Genomic DNA, 16,161 nt, shown 5'->3' on the forward strand with positions numbered 1-16,161 from the left:
CCAAGCGGAGGAAAGCAATTGTCTCCAGTGCTGTGCCCACCAATGAACCCACCCAGCTCCAAGGGATGCTTCTAATCCAATGGTGAAACAGATGGCCCTGTTAAAACTAAATGGGTCATAAAACAAAAACAAAAGCCATGAGCCTGGGAAAGCAGTTGGTAAGCATGGGGCTTATTGATAGAGATGAAGAGGAGATGAGAAGGTGGGAGGGCAGAGAGGACTTCAAATACGTTATGATCATGTATGAAGTTGTCAAAACAGCAGAATTAGTGTGTTTTAAAGGACTCCCTTTTAATTACTCTTAATTAGAAATAGCTTACCACCAAAAGTATTAACTAAACCAATGTCATTGACAAACTCCCTGGCCTGTTCAAAAATGAAACTTAGGAAAAAAAATATGTTTTATAACCCACCAAAAAAACAACTCTAACATAGAATGGGACAGCTAGTGAGTGAAATGACTCATCAATGGAAATATAGTGAAGCTAGAATTATGTTAATTATCTATTGGACTATATCCAGTCCTTTTAGTAGGCCTGTCAAGGTGGTCTTCTTGGCCTCTAACAGAGGAAAGAGATGACAAACAGCTTATAAAATAAACTAGTAAATAAAATCACAATATGTCATATGTATATATGCATGAAATTATTTTAAACACTAAATATTTTATTTTATAAATAACCTATAGTTAGTTGACAGCTCTACGTGCTGGGGAAAAGCCCAAACCTTTGCCATTGTGAAGGTTGTGGACACTGATATTATGGGGTCACTTGAATATGTAAAGGGGTTTCATCCAGGGATGTTATTATTAAAGACTAGAGCTCTAAATTGTAGAGAGCTTTGGCATCCTCAGAACATATGCATTAGGACACTTGGCACAATTGAAGAAGTCAAGAAACTGGTGATGTTTTTACCCATAAGAAAAGGATAGATAACATTGTCACTTGTGTGTAAAGTTTTGGACAGCTACGTAATACAGATTTAAATCAAAAATGACAGATCCACTGACTCAAAACATAATTGCTGCTGAAGTGAACCTGTATGCCTTTCAGGTTAACTATTGAGTGGCTTAAGCATTGCTTTCAGGTGCAGAGAGCGTGACAAGCTGTTGGTCAATGTTATAAGCAGGAAGCAGTATTTATTGCTCAGGGTTCTCTGGGGATGATTTGTTTTCCAAAGGGGAATTTTTAGGCTACTGATGACTACAACTTGACTTGTATTAAGTAGATATTCCCTAAATGAATTGCAAGCATAGTGAATGTTCTATAAGTTAGAATAAAATAATTAACCATGATTTTGTCAAAGAAAATTTAATTTACCTTTAAGTTGTGAATGAACAGTGGAAAGAAAGGAAGAAAGAAAGAAAGGAAGGAAGGAAAGAAGGAAGGAAGGAAGGAAGGAAGGAAGGAGAAGAAAGGAGGGAGGGAGAAAGAAAGGAAGGAAGGAAGGAAGGAAGGAAGGAAGGAAGGAAGGAAGGGAGGGAGGGAGGGAGGGACGGAGGGAGGGAGGGAGGGAGGGAGGGAGGGAGGGAGGGAGGGAGGGAGAAAAGAAAGAGAAAGAAAGAAACAAAGAAACAAAGAAAGAGAGAAAGAGAGAAAGAAAGAGGAAAATAAAATATAACTGCTCCCAGGTATGGGGGAAGAGATTTATTCTACAATATGTAGGAGAACATAGAGGCAGGACCTCTAGGAGAGTCGAGAGTTGACAGGACCAGCTGGAGCTGGACTATGTCAGGAAAGGGAGAATGAGGGGTGAGGCAGTCAGGATGCCCAAAGATACAAAAAAGCAGGGGCACGCAAAATAGTTGAATTATATATTGGGAAGAACAGCCAGCCCATTTCCCTGGCCTGGGGAGTTCAGGGTAGGGGTAAGGCATACCAGCCAGGAGACCCCTGTACCAAGTAGGGATTGTAGGGAAAACCTGGTGGCCAGGTCCACTTTGATAGGTTAAACAGACACCTCAGCCATTTGTCCAAGGTTAGAACCTAACAATTTATATGCTGAATAGTTTTTCCTGAAAGTCTAAAAATACATTAAGTATATAAAAAAACAAAAATGTATTGTTAATGTTACATACAATTGATGATACACATTAATATGAAAGAGGAATCATTGTAGCATTAAAGTGTTTTCAAAAGTAGCTAATGAGAAACACTCATGTCTTTGCTTTTAGACTGTATATGTTCTTCAGCTAAGAGAAAATATAAGAAAACTACATTTAGAGACATACTTGATTAATATTCTATATATGCCACAACTTTTGGTTCCTGGCCGTACATCTACTATCACCACCAAATAAATATAGATAAATAAAAAAATAATATATAGGTATAGATAAAATATAAATAAACTAAAAATGATGAGCCTATTTGTTTTCTAAACCATGCGATAAATAAATGAATTATGTAAACAAATTGATAGATGTGCAGTTTGTTGTGCACACTACCCATAGCACCACCAAAAGGAAGGCAGGAATCTGAATCTAGTGGTTGTCATCTGCATCATTAGAGAAGTGTAGTCCAGATAAAAAAACAAGAACAGAAACAAAACAAACAGCATCCCATTGCCTTTCAGAAAGGAATTAGTAACAAAACAAAACAAACAAAGAATATAAAAGCACTAAGAAAAACACTGAGTCTATTTATGTGGGCCAACTCTTCAGCATGGGGCCTGCCCTGGGGTGTGCTTGATTTGGGAGGTGTATGGAAAGAGGATTAAGTATGGTCAAAATATATAATAGAAAAAATTAAAGCTCATAAACTTTTTAAAAGCCATATAGGAGGATGAGGAGGACGAGGAGGGGGAGGACAAGGAGGATGAAGAGGAGGAGAAGAGGGGGAGGGGGAGGAGGGGGAGGAGAGGGGAGGGGTAGGATGAGGGGGAGGAGAAGGAGGGGGAGGGGGAAGAGGAGGGGGAAGGGAGAAGGAGGATTAGTATTAATTACTAGCTAATGTTGCCATACAAACCAAGAAAAAGTAAAATCAATTTTTTAAAAAACAATATATATTTCACAAGTTGCATAAAAGCTTCAGAATTCCAAGCTAACTCCTACCATGACAACTGCATTTCGGTAGTCCAGTCTCAGCCTGAAACTTTATTTGCTGTGATGTATCACTGTGATTGTTTATTTTACATCTCTAACACTAACTTAACTTGTATTTGTTCCCAAATGAATTTCCTGCTTAACTTGTTTCTCATAATTAAACTTTCTTTATCAGGTCCTAGAATGTGTGTTATTAGAACTCATTGTACACATTCACACTTGACTGCCATGTTTGGCTGCACGTCCATACACTGAAGTGCTTCATGGCTATACATAGGGAGAAAATTAAATAATAAATACGGAGAGTTGAACGTTTTATGAGTGTCAGAATGAGAGAGTGCCTGCAAGGCCCGTAAGGTTTCACACAAAAGAGGCATTACAGCTGAATCTCACATGCTGACACATCCCTCAACTATAAACTCTGCAGTAATGGCAGCAGTAAAGTGTCCTTCCATTGAGTAGAATTTCTCTCTTACATGCAATGGGAATAGGCACAGAAGAGATTATATTGACTGCTATAAAAAGAATTCAAATAAAACTCCCCAAAGTTTAATGTCTAATAATTTCAAATGCCTGGAGTGATTTATTGGTTTCCTCTGACTTCAGTTAAGCTTACACTTGGCAGTTTTCACCCCAACAGATATGCTACCAAAAGGGAACATAAGTTTAGATTTTCTTTACCTTTCTTTCTTTTGCAACACACTTTCATCTCCGCTAGACTAAGTACACTTAAAACAATGTCATGCTATTCAAGAAACCTTCCTGGAAACAGCTGGGAATCTCTGGGCCGTAAGGACTGGCTACTTCCAAGATATTACAAGTTATCTTTTAATAACAATAAATAATAAAAAGAATGTTCTACCTTTGTTGAGGGTATTCATTAATTCCACCTTTATTTTTCTGGACCTTGCACATTTTGAAGATTAAACATTGAAACTTCAAATTCATGTAGCAGTAGGCTTTTTATTGCAGGTCCCAATACAGCAAAGGAGAGAGGTTTTGTACAACAGATAATGTATGTTGAATTTCAATCATGCAGAAAAGTAAACTCTCCCTTTTAGTGTACTTCCACTTAATGCAGGTCGAATTTCATCTTTTAAAAAAAATGGGGGTTCACACTGAATGTGGTTAATCATATCAAAACCATGAGAGCCACAGCCACTATATTAGTAATGTCTGGAATTTAGGCCAGTTAGACCATATAGAAGATAGCAATACCCAGGGGAATGCAGTATCAATATCGCACACCAGTAGCTTTGGGGAATCCAATACCTATGTCTTTCACTTACATTAAGAGTGGAACTTGCCATTTTTCACCTTAATTGTGAACTTTTAACCTCCTTTTCCAAATTACACATTTGTGAAACTCTAACATAAAATAAAAGAAGCCAATCGAGGACACCGTGTGCCTTTGAGAAATCATTACCATATGTGTGGTGGAGAAAATAGAACAAAATGTACTGAACTTATCAAGTGCACCCTGTAGTGACTTGCCAGACCTATAAGTGGTCCTCTGTTTGTCAACCTGTGCTGAGCTTGTATCCATTAGCTGGGTGTGACTATAAATTTGGAAGTGTTCTCTATGAGCTACGTCCTTTGCTATTGGCTGTCAGCATGGACTTACCTCACACAAGGCTTATCAGAACTTTGTGTAGAGATTTACTATAGACACGTCATCAGCCCTCCAAGTAGATTATACAAAGAGAAGGTCAAAGCTGCCCCTTTTCTTTTTCACCATCCAAAAAGAACATAATGAAGCCTTGGAAAATATCAGCTACTCTTGACAGAAAAGTATTTCCAAGCTACTGCAGAGGTATGTCAACTCACTCACCTTTGTCATCAGTCTGAGACTCTCAGTCACCACAAGCACCATTGCTTTAATGATTTTGGGATATGCAAGTTAATCTTTAAAAGGACCCCCATCTTATATTTTGGATTTCTAATCGCCTTTATGTCAATAATTGTATTCTCAATCGCCTAAAGAGAGAAATATAACCCACCTATCACTCGACATGCTTTATTGATTTTGTATTATCAGTAAATATTATTTGTATGATCATTTGGATGTTTGCTATTCCTAGACTCTGTGGCTAGGAGCAGTGGCTGGAATGTACCACACACAGAACGTCCATTCTTTGCCTTCCAAAGCACACAAACCACGTGACAGAGAAGCATGGAAAAGAGGCAGGGCCAGCTTCACAAATATCTGGGGGAAACGAATGAGCTTGTAGAAATTCTTCCTTGGAATCTATCACTCTACAAAGGGTTAACCCAAGCCCACAGAAACAAGAAGCAGACAAGTTCCCACTTTAAAAATTCCTGGGACACAAAAGTTTTCAACTTGGCAATTGCATCTTTAAAATACAAATTTCATATACTAGCTGCAGAATTCAGTTTTTAAAACACATGGGCAAATCCGGGGGGGGGGGGGGCGGAGTTTGGTAAGGTTCCTCTCATGATAGCCAGAGTGCTATCTGAAGTATTTGAAGTTTGTCCAAGAAAGGATGGGAGGGGAGGAGCTCAGAGGACATTGAAGAGTTGTCTCTGGTGAGTCCAGACTTGCAGGAGAGTCTTTAATGTTAAAAGTAAAGGTGTCTGCACACATTTCACAAGGTATCCACACAAATCCTGGGGAAATGTCTAATGCTTCCTTTAGGAGACTAAAATAATACCAGATGCCACATTTTACATCACGACAATTGCCTTTCTTCATTTTATTCCAGTGCATTTGAGCAGTTGCTATTTTATAAGCGAATGCTCAGCCTTAAACAGAAAGGGCCAACTTAAAGAGCCTGAAATGTCAAGGGATGTGAGGGAGCTTCCTGAATCTAAGCATCTATAGACACTTCCATACAATTCTTAAATACTTATATATTATTATGTAAATATAATTGTGCTGGAGCTATGTGGATTTCAAACTTCAATGAGAAGAATGTCCTTTTCAGATTCCAAAACAACTTTTACTTCCCTAAGTCAATTAATATTCACGCATTTGAAAGATTAATTTTAATTACCGCTGGTACAATCGATTTCCTTCTGTGAGCACAGAGGAGTTTTTTTGTTTTTTTTTTTTTCCTCAGAGCTACAAAATTTCTTTAACTGAAAGAAAAAAAAATATTTTAACCTAAATTCAGTTGCAAGAAAATCGCTAGAAACGCAAGCACTCACAGCTCCCTGGGAAAGAGAAACTAGGAGTCAGGAGCAGAGGGAAGCAAGCTAAAATCCTAAAGGTGGCTCGATGCCCGATGCCCGGTGCACTCAGCCTGGGCCCTGGGCGGAAATACTGCAAAGAAGCTCATCTAACTCAAGAAAGTTAAGACTGACTGTATTATGCAAAGTCCTAAAAGGCAGTCACAAGATAACCTGAGTGGCAGAATCCTACTTCTTTCTCCAGGACCAGATGCAGCGACTGTAACCCTTTAGTGCCCGACCGAAAGAAGGAGGTGGTGGGGAAAGGCAGAAAGAAACAGAGGGTGGGAACATCGGAGCTTATGAAAAAGGCCATCCTCTTGCTGACTGCATCCCCAGCATTCCCCCAAGAAGCTTAGACAGCCTGGGAAACTGGGCCGAGGCAGCATAATGAAGACCGGAGCTCTCCCCCAACCCCCCAAGCAGGATTTTCTAAAGCACTGGCTGCCTCCTCTCCTTAAAGTATCTCTAAGAGAAAAATCTCCTGGTCCAAGAGGGATCTCCTTACTGAGAGATTTTTTTTTCCCCCCAAGGCAAAGTTGAGAGGCAGAAGGCTGCTTGGCTTCCCCACTGACGCCACAAAACCCAGGTTTTGAAGCTCGGTGCGAGCGGAGAGGTCGCGATGCCTGGGAGATGCGCGAGGTGGGCTTCCAGCCTGCTCGCCCCATTTCTCCGGCGCCGCGTCTGCAACCCCTTCCGCACAGTGATACCCAAACCCGCAGCCCTCTCCCGAGGAAAGAGGCACAAACTTACCCTCAGGAAGACACGTCCACCGAGGGAGCCCCCTCATCTTCCCCCAGTCCTCTTTCCATTATTCAAGGAGACAGTTTTACCAACACTTCCCGTCAAATTCAAGCCGAAACGGTCAAAGTATTTACCAGTTTGCAGATGCTTTCTTTTCAACCTCTGGAACTGGGTAATTCTTGTTTCAGAATTCAAGATGCTTCCTTTATTTATTTATTTTTTTTTTCTTTAAGCAGCCGCAACCCCAGATCCACCTCCCCCTCCCTCGTTATTCACCCACGGACACTTCCTAAACGTGTGGATTGATGCTTTTTTTCTCTCCAGATGCTGCCAGGATCCAGAATCCTGGAGAACCAAAGCCGCATCCGTGTAATTCCTACCATCAGGCAAGAAATACAAACGATCAAACAACGTTACTTCTTTGAGCTGCGATCAGATAATCCTACTAATCCAATAGATTTATCTCGATTGGAAATTGACCTCAAAGATGAATCCCCAGTGCTCGCGTCCAGTAGAACGATTCCGTAGCCCTATCCGGGTTACCGAAGGGCTGTGGTTTCTTTCTTTCCTTTCCTTTTCTTCTTTCCTTCCTGCCTTTTTTAATTTTTTAAAAATCTTTTTGGATTCTGGGTGCACTGCTCGCAAAAGAAAAAAAAGAAAGAAAGAAAAGAAAAAAATGCCGAGGACCCTGGTTTTCCCCTAATACAGGTTTCTACTCCAAATCGGTGCAGAATGAAAAATGATACAAAGGTACCCCTAGTGGCTCGCGGCGATATTGCAGGGAATTCACTTTTTTCCTCCATCCCCTCTTCACCTTTTCCACCCCCTTCTTGGTCCCCTGGCATCTAGGAATAACTTGCTGTTATAGTAACCAGGGTGCTGAACTCCAATCACTACGAGTAAAATGAAGCTGTCTACTAAACAGGTAGGATGGGTTTTGCCTTTTACTGGAAAACTGAAGGTCTTTTCGACATTTAAAGTTTTTCCCCAATAACATTTAGTAGCTAATATGTCAACTTAGGGAAGCACTATGATTTCAAGGAAATATATTTGTTTCCTAAACACCCATAGTTAGCAGTTAGCATGCACATGCGCTCACACACACACACACACACACACACACACACACAATTCTGTTCTTTTGAAATGTATTGTTTCAGAAAACCATTTAACCTTTTGTTTCCTTTGAATAAATATAATAAAGGATTATCTAGATAATATTTTATCATTTGGAATTTTAAAATATCTTCAATTAAATCTACTTTTTATCTGTGTGTATATGCATGCAGAAAGTTGCATGTGCAAGCACATATGCCAGGACCTATGTATGGAAGTCAGAGTATAACTTTCAGGAGTCTCTTCAGCTCCCTCTATTTAATGGACCCTGGGGACCTAAATCACACCTTCAGTTTGATGTCAAGCATTTTTACCCACTGAGCTATCTTGCCAGCTCTCATTTTGGAATGAGATTTATTTGGAATATATGTGTATGTTTATCATTTTACTCATAGATGTTCATGCACCTATGCACATGCTCCCTGTGTGTGCAGATGCCTAAGGAGGGCAGAAGTCATGCCCTAGAGCAAGAGAGATAGGCCTTTGAAAGCCATCCAGCAAGCATACTAAAATTTGGGTTATCTATAAAAGCAGTAAGCACCCTCATTGTGAAGCCATTTCTCCAACCCATTATCTTGGATTTTTTTATGTCTGCTCAGAAAAGCAGGCACAACGTCTGAGTGCAGAGAAAGGGCAACACCTGACCATCATGACCCAGGTTTCCTGGATGCTTTCTTGAAACCTTTAGAGTTCAGCGGCCTCTGCATCAGCACCAGGAGTTCTGAGAGATTCCAAAGAAAGGAATCAATGCTGTGAATTTCAGGCCTCTTTGGCAAAGCAGTATTCCGCATAGTCTCACAAACAGTGTCTATCAATAAGCCAGCAATCTTTTTAAAATGAAGATTCTAGGTCTTTAGGACTGAGATTCTCCAATTTTAACAAGCCCTCTGAGAACACTTTGATTATCAAGGGCCTGGTAAAATACAGAAGTTGGATTCTCTTTCATGCTGATGGGTTCTGTAGCTGCAAAAACTAGAAAATTTTTCTTAACTGACTAAATAATTAAGCCTTTAAGTGTGTGAACTGTTAAAGAGTCAGGAGACATTTCTTCTACCACTAGTTTTGCTGTTAATTGGCTATGTGACTTTGAGCAGTAACTTTGCCTATGGTTAATTTATCTATTAAAATTCAAAATAAATCAACAAATGCATATGTTCCTAGATGGAAGATTCAATATCATAAATTAATCTATAATACAAATAAAATTATTATTAAATATCACTACACTTTATTCACAGAACTTGAAAAGTTGGGTCTGAAATATGTATGCAAAAGCAAATGATAAAAAAAAAACTGCTTAAAAGAGTAAAAATTAAAACCAGAGGAGCAAAATTCATGGAGTTCCTATTTGAACTATTAAGTAAGTTTTAATCCAGAATGGCTGCAGTTAAGGTTTAGTCATAGAAACTAGTTCAAAAGAATAGATAAGAAATCCCAGAAATCTTTGCATACATTTATGAAAACTGGATAAATACCAGGTGCTATTAGAAAATAATAAAAGCATATGAATTATTCAGACACAGCCTCATACATATGAAAAAAATAGATTTCTAACTTCTTATCTTACCTGAATTTCTATTTAAGATAGCATAAAGGACAAAAAAATGAACCAGAAGGTAGTTATATATTTCTCATCAGCGTATTTTAAACAATAAAGTAAAACATACCAGGTAGACAAAAATTCTCTTGACCAAGAAGTCACACGGGCCAATAAGCATTTGAGACCTCTGGCCTTCAGAGAAATTTACAGCATGATGCTAAGATCACACTTCATAGTCATGAAATTGACTAAAATCACAAATCTAGTGGTGCCTGCATGATGAAGATGTGAAGAAGCTGTGGGAAATAGAATGGGTGAAGGTTCAGAGGGTTTAGAATATACCTTAAAAATTCGCTGGATAAACTCACAGCCTACAAAATTATCTTCCCATTCTTAGACATAGTCATTGCAGGATGGCTTAAAAAAACCTAAAGTCTAACTACTTCTGAGTTGATAGAATATTAACATGCTATAATAGAAATATAACAGAGATAAATGAAAGTCTCTTAGGTACTTGCCATGGATAAATCTCAAAAATATTACATAGACAATAATATTGACTATTGCCTAAGATGTCTGATGGATAGTAATTACTAAATCTATATATTAAATATAATGATACTAGAGTGATGAGTTATTGGTTAGCATCATTTGCTGTTCCTTCAGTGAAATTGGGTTCAATTCTCAGAACTCACATGACAGCTCACACACATCAGTCATTTCAGAGATCTGGTGCCTTCTTTTTGGACTCCATTGGCAATAGTCACCCATATAGAGTACATACATACATGCAGATAAACACTCAAACTCATACACATAAGAAATAAATATAAGTGAATCTTGAAAGTATGTGAAAATGGTATGTCTACTAATTTGGGGAACAGAAGTATGTAGCCCCAGTTTATTACTTGAGTAATAGAATAAGCAAAATTCAGTGCCAAGATTTCCTCTGGGAAGGATTGAGTTAATGAATTTTCACCAGCATCCTGAATATCATCACCTGAATCCATAGTACTTTATTTCCCATGCTGTATCTTGAACTACTCTTTCATATAAACTAATTCTATACCTGAAATATTTCATTAATATAAAATACTTCGACTAGATGCTTTCTGTGAACCCTTATAGAATTATATATTTTTTAATTATAAGTTAAAGCTTTCAGAGGGAAATAGCTTAATGACTTTTGAGTTCAAGTTAAGAGAAACATTTTTATTTAGTGAAAAAAAATACGGGCATAAAACATAAGTCAATGCAGATATTTTAAACATGTAAAAACTCAGATTTTTTTTAATGAAAAATAAATTCTTTCATACAATTCTTCTAAATACATCCTAACCACATTTTCCCCTCCCTCCACTCCTCTGAGACATCCCCGACCTGTCCTCTACCCCAGGTCCACTCCCGCTACACTGCTTCCTCTTCAGAAAAGAGAAGAAACAACAAGCGTAGGATATAGAAAGACAAGATGAAAGTCCTTATATATCCAGGCTCCACAAGGCATCCAAATATGAGGCAAAAGAATCAGAGATACGCCCGCGCCCGTTGTTCAAACTCCCACAAAGCCACCATGCTAACAGCTTTAATACTTACAAATACCCAGCAGGTCCGTGCTTACTGCTTGAGTCTGTGAGCTCCTATGAGAACTGCTTAGCTGTTTCAGTGGGTCATGTTCTCCTTAGGTCTTCCATCCCTCTGATTCCTATAACCTCTCCTCTCCCACTTCCAGGGCTCCCTGATCTCCAAGGAGAGGGATATGATAGATACCTTCAATTTAGACCTACCTACCCCTTTCCCCCCACCCCCCGAAAATGTCTGGCTGTGGTTCTTTCTCCTCGGCTCTAATCTACTGACAGAGGAACCAGAGGAAGTCTATTTGATAATGACTAGACGAGATACTAATCTGTGAATGTAGAAAAGTATCATTAGGAATCATTTTATTTATTTATTTATTTTAATTAATTTATTTTATTTGGTCAGTTCTGTTTGGTTCTATCCTAGGTCTCTGGACTATCCAATCTCCAGTTTCTGACCATCCCCCAGGCAGAACTGAGCATGGATTCCTTCTGCTGGTGTGAGCCTCAAGTTAAAACATTGGTTGACTCCTCCCACAAGTTCTGTGCCACCATTGTCCCAGCACATCATGCAGGCAGGACAGATTGTAGGATGGTGGCTGGGTTGGTGTTCAGGTTTCTCTTTCTGTAGCTCGCAGAGTACCTTGTGCCAGAGATTAGAATGCATGAATAAAAGTCTGATGAAGGCACCAGCTCAATCTCTCTGTGCTCAATGAGCTGTATGGATGCTGTTATTGACAATGGGGCCCTGCCATCCGTTTTCAGAGAACGACCTTCTGTCCTAGCATCAGCCTGGGTTGTTTAGACGTCTCCATAGAACTTCCTCAAGGAACAACTCAACAGAATGTAACCCAGTCCCACCACTGGAAGCCTTGCTGGCTACAAAAATATGGCCAGTTAAGACTCCTTATCTTTTGTTACTAGGAGTACTGAAAAGAATCACTTTATAGATTTATAGATTCAAAAAAAAAATCCACTGCACTGTTTCCACATTGTGCCCCCACCACCCACCCAAATGGCCCTGTCTCTTCCTGGACTCTCTCTCCCCATCGTCTACACACTGATCCCTTCTGCTCCCACCCCTACCAACTCCTAGTCCACGTGACGAATCTATTCTATTTCCCCTTCCTAGGGAAATCCATACACCCTCTGAGCTCTCATTTTCTCCTAACCTCTCTGAGTCTATGGATTGTAGCTTGATTATCATTAACTTAACTTATTAAAATATCCACTTATAAAGGAATATACACCATATTTGTATTTCTGGGTCTGGGCTACCTCACTCCGGATGACTTTCTAGTTGTATGCATTTACCTGCAAACTTCATGATGTCATATTTTTTAAACAACAAAGTAATACTTCACTGTGAGAATGTGCTACATTTTCCGAATCCATTAATCAGGTGAGGGAAATCGTGTCTGGTATCAGTTTCTAGCTATTATGAGTAAAGCCATAATGAGCATTGTTGAGTAAATGTCCTTGCAGTAATTTGGAGCGTCCTATGGTTACATGCCCAAGAGTAGTAGTATAGCAGGGTCTTAACATAGACTGATTCCAAGTTTTCTGATGGACCCCAATATTGATTTTTATAGTGGATGTACAAGTTTGCACTCACACCAGCAATGAAGGATTTCCCTTGCTTCACTTCCTCACCAGCATGAGCTGTCATTTATATCATTGACCTTAGCCATTCTGACAGGTGTAAGATCAAATCTCAAAGTAGTTTTTATTTGCATTTTCCTCATAGCTAGGGATGTTGAACATTTCTTTAAGTGTTTTTGGCCATTTGCTATATCTCTGATGAGAATTTTGTGTTTAGATCTGTACCCAATTTTAAAATTTAGATTATTTCTTTTTATTATTATTGCATTTCTTGAGATATTTATGTTAGATGTCTATCAGATGTGGATTGATGAAAATCGTTTCCCATTCTGTAGGCTGCCTCTTTGTCCTATTGACAGTGTTCTTGCCTTACAGAAGATTTTCAGTTTCATGATGTCCCATTTATTAATCGTTGATCTTAGTGTCTGTATCATAGTTGCTCTGTTCAGAAACTTGTCTTTTGTGCCACTGTGTTCAAGGAAGTCCCTCACTTTCGCTTCTATCAGGTTCAGTGTATATAGTTTTATGTTCAGGTCTTTGCTCCAAAGTACTTGAGTGTTGTACAGGGTATAAATATGGATTTATTTTGTTCTTCTCTGAGGGATGCAGTTTGATGCACCGTTTGTTTAAAATGCTTTCTTTCTTCCAGTGCATATTTCTGCCTTTTTACATCAAAACTCAGGCATTCATAGGAGTGTGAATCTATGCCTGGGTCTCCAGGTCAACTCCACTGTCCAAGCTGTCTGTTTTTCTGCTACTACCATACAGTTTTTGTTACTGTGGCTCTAGAGTATAGCTGGAAATCAGGGATGATGATAATTCCAACAAAGAACTCAGAATTTTATAAATTCTCTCTATGGAGAAATTTTTCCAGTCACAGAGTTTTACATTTCTAGGAAGTAGAAATCGATTCCGAGTGATTTGTTTCTACAGTGAATAATAGAATTTTTAGATATCAAGCAAAATTCACCATCAAAATCAGGTAAAAACGTGGTTAAAATGGAGAAGCAGATTAACACATAATGAGAACATTCTATCATTTTTCTTTGATTGCATAAACACTATTAAGGCCTCTAGAATGGTGGGAGGGATGATCAATGAGTCATGCTGTGTCTCACCACTTAAGGAGAAACTACCAAAGCCAGAGAAGCCACAAGCAAAACTACAAAAGCCAGAGAAACCACAAGCAAAACTACAACACAAAATTTGCTACCAGAACATTTCAAATCTATATGTGAATTCAAACAGAATATTTCTCCATATGACAAAAAAGAAATGAAAATTTCATTTCAAAGTCACTTGGCATTATATGCACCCACCCAAAGAGAAGACACTAAATATTAGGCAGCATTTATAAAGCTAGTTTTTCAGGTATGACAAGCAGTGTGTGATGCATACCCTCTACTTGGGCTGGGCTGGAGAAAGATGTTTTAGTTAATTGGGAAGCAATCAACTTCCACCATTCAGACTTTCTTGGAAATAACTAAAGCATTTTTGGGATGATTAAACAGTGAATGAGGTGACAATTTAATAGTAACAGAACAGGCAGGGACGAGAAAGGACATGCAATGTTTATAAAATCTGAAGAGGCTGACATATTATTTGAGCAACAGCTTATCAAAACCTTCTTGCATTTTGGAAGTAACCCTAATAACATCCCAAGAGCAGTCACTATGAAAAGGCTGACACCACAAATCCTAAGTAGGACTTGACCACTGAATTCTTGGATGTCAATAGATAGTTGAACTATTTTTAGCAACATTATGTTATCCATGCCAAACAAGTGTTAGATATTGGTACTGAACTGAAGGCTTAGTCTGTGACAGAAAATGAGAGACAGGAAAAGTGAGAGGATGTTGCAGAGCACAGAAAAGAAGGCCAACAAAGGAAAGTGCACATGACTGCAGGTCTCTAAGAAGCAGACAGAATTGCACGTGATTTAGTATCCATTATGAAACAAATGTTTAGTGAATGAGTGAGTTCATAGATCAAACAAGGATGCCAATTGCTATATAAAAATAATTAATATCTGCATTAGATGGATTGCTAATCTTTTCAGAAAGGGAAAGTAATAAAGGAGAAGAGCAAAGAATAAGGATGGTTTCCAGTGGGGAAGACAAGCCAAGATGAGCCAACCTGAGTGCTGTGGCCACCCAAACTGTACTATACCACTATAATGTCAGCCATGGGAAAGCCTGGGATAAGATGACCCATTCAACTTTCATTTCTGCACCTAACAAAAAAGTCATTGTCAATCTATTAGTGCCAAATGGTTCGTGTGAGGAAATGAATAGCAAGGTGTTACTGAAAAAGAGATGGCATCATTCTACTGTTGTTTTTAATATGAAGGAGCTATGCTGAAAAGAATCAAAATGGGTGTTTTTGCAAATTAGTATAAATGTCATTTATTTTTGAAAAATTCCATACAATATAATTTAACCCTATCCTTCCCCCCCCTCCAAGTCCTGAGAGATCCTTAATAACTTTTGATCAGGTCAGATGGCTTAAGCTCTAACTACTACCAAAAGTTTTTAGGATTGTGTTCTCACTGTAAGAAAGGAAAATAGCATCTACATGGAAAAACCAGTTTCTGAAGTCACCTAGAGGAGAAACATTCCACTGCCTCTCTTTAAAATTCCTCTATTGTCTACTACTACTACTATGTATTTGAGACTTGAATCTAAAGGAGTGGTGTTCTGGAATTATAAGAGGTATAAAATAAAAATCAGTGCAACATTGCAACTGCAGCAGACATGGTTGCTTACAACCCAGCTCCTTCTGCTGGTAGCTGTGCTCAGCACATGATCCTGCTTAATTAGAAAAGACTACTTTAAACACTTGACTGATGTGGAATATTTAAGGTAAGCTCTAAGAGAACACACCTGCTTAGATGCTAAATATACCAGATGCATCTTTAAGGTTCACCATTGAAGACAGCTAATGCAAACCAAGGCATCATGATGAAATCTAGATATTTTAGGATAAGATCACTACATCAAGGATGTTTAAGAGGGCAAGGTGTGTGTGTACGTGTGTGTGTGTGTGTGTGTGTGTGTGTGTGTGTGTGTGTGTGTGTGTTAGTGTTTTTGTTATTGTTATTGTTGTTGTTACTGCTGTTTTCTGAGGCAGTGTCTCATCCTGTAGCCTGGATGCTTGATGCAAATGCAGAGAAGTGATCCAGTATGAACTTTCCTGTCCTGGATGAAAAATATTTTTAAAGTACTCTGAAGTTGGGAAAAGCTGGAAATCTATCTGGATCTTTCTAAACAAGTTTAATAATCTTTTTGACTAATTTGAAAATGCTACAAATATTGGTGCCATTGTGATACTAATTAAAGGTCTATTATGTTGAC

The 16,161-nt window shown here is 38.7% G+C and overlaps 1 protein-coding gene across 14 annotated transcripts in view; it reads right to left on the reverse strand.

Annotated features, from left to right (window-relative positions):
- The window catches only part of Nlgn1 (neuroligin 1), a 911,059-nt gene that overhangs the window by 724,472 nt on the left and 170,426 nt on the right, over positions 1-16,161 (reverse strand). For 3 of the 14 annotated variants that reach the window (NM_001163387.2, NM_001357096.1, NM_001357095.1), the window contains exon 1: positions 6,986-7,707. The exons of 8 other annotated variants lie outside the window; for them this stretch is intronic. The gene's annotated coding sequence lies outside the window, so the exon portion shown is untranslated. Of the gene's footprint in view, positions 1-6,985; positions 8,295-16,161 lie in introns of those variants that run through there. 3 more of the 14 variants (XM_006535415.3, XM_006535420.4, NM_001357097.1) reach the window with 3 other exon arrangements.

The sequence above is a fragment of the Mus musculus genome, chromosome 3 (assembly GCF_000001635.26).
Source record: "Mus musculus strain C57BL/6J chromosome 3, GRCm38.p6 C57BL/6J".
Taxonomy (NCBI): domain Eukaryota; kingdom Metazoa; phylum Chordata; class Mammalia; order Rodentia; family Muridae; genus Mus; species Mus musculus.